At 43.9% G+C, this 1,353-nt stretch overlaps 1 non-coding gene across 1 annotated transcript; it reads left to right on the forward strand.

The window, feature by feature from the left end:
* Positions 1-417: 417 nt before the first annotated feature.
* LOC141698858 (small nucleolar RNA R71) lies at positions 418-524 on the forward strand. Its single transcript, XR_012565357.1, has one exon. It is a non-coding gene; the product is annotated as a small nucleolar RNA R71 (small nucleolar RNA).
* Positions 525-1,353: the final 829 nt, after the last annotated feature.

Consider the following 1,353-nt stretch of genomic DNA (forward strand, 5'->3'; position numbering starts at 1 on the left):
TTGTTAGGATGATAGGTCGCTGGCACAGGCTGCTGTTGTCGCTGATAATTATTCACATACTGAACAGATTCGTTGACAAGAGAACACTGATCCGTAGCATGAGAACCTGCACAAAGCTCACAAACTATAGCTATTTGATTAACTCCATATGTAGCCAGAGAATCAACCTTCATTGATAGCGCTTGGAGCTGGGCTGCAATAGCGGTGGTTGCATCAACTTCCAGAATACCTGCTACCTTGCCTGACGTCATCCTCTGAGTTGGGTTTTGATGCTAATTTGCAGCCATCGTCTCTATAAGATTATACGCCTCAGTATAGCTTTTAGCCCATAAGGCGCCTCCAGCTGCTGCATCGAGCATGGGCTGAGATTGGGCCCCCAAACCATTATGGAAACCCGTGATCACCATCCAATCCGGCATTCCATGATGTGGACATTTTCTCAACATTTCCTTGTAGCGTTCCCAAGCCTCGCACATAGATTCTGTAGGTTGCTGCGCAAACTGAGTAAGAGCACTCCTCATAGCAGCAGTCTTTGCCATCGGATAAAACTTCACCAGAAACTTTTGCACAAGATCTTGCCACGTAGTGATGGACCCAGCTGGTTCAGAATGTAACCAGTCTTTAGCCTTGTCCCTCAGTGAGAATGGGAAAAGCCTCAACTTGATAGCCTCATCAGTCACGCCATTATACTTAAAAGTGCTGCAGATCTCGACAAAATTCCTTATGTGCATGTTGGGGTCTTCAGTTGCCGCTCCTCCAAAAGAAACAGAATTCTGCACCATCTGAATAGTGCCCGACTTGATTTCAAAGGTGTTAGCTTGAATAGCCGGATGAAGGATGCTTGACTGAATGTCATCAATTTTAGGCCGAGAAAATCCATAAGAGCTGGATCAGCTTGAACAATACGATCTCCCATGTTTACTGGTTCTTTCCTCTCAGTTCCTGAATCCGAATCCTCAAAATCTAACTTCTCCGAAATATCAAGAACTTCGTCTGTCTCCTCAGCTGTATCTAAAGTCCTCTTGCGAGCACGAGAACGAGTTTGCATAAACGCTTGCTAAAGTACCTGAAACACAACCGGAAACAATAATTAACTACTACGTCCTAATCACTGAGTCCTAATGACCAATGATGGTAAGTACATAAACTAAACAAATATGCCGAGTCCCCGGCAGCGGCGCCAAAAACTTGTTAGGGCGAAAACACGCGCTAATATTCACGTAAGTATACGCGTTCGCAAGTAATATAGAATACTTTCTAGTTCGTTCCCACAGAGACTCAGACTAAATTATTGTCTAATTAAACTCACTCACCAATGTATGATTACTTCTCAATGTTAAGACACTAACACTT

The sequence above is a fragment of the Apium graveolens genome, chromosome 11, assembly GCF_009905375.1.
Source record: "Apium graveolens cultivar Ventura chromosome 11, ASM990537v1, whole genome shotgun sequence".
Taxonomy (NCBI): domain Eukaryota; kingdom Viridiplantae; phylum Streptophyta; class Magnoliopsida; order Apiales; family Apiaceae; genus Apium; species Apium graveolens.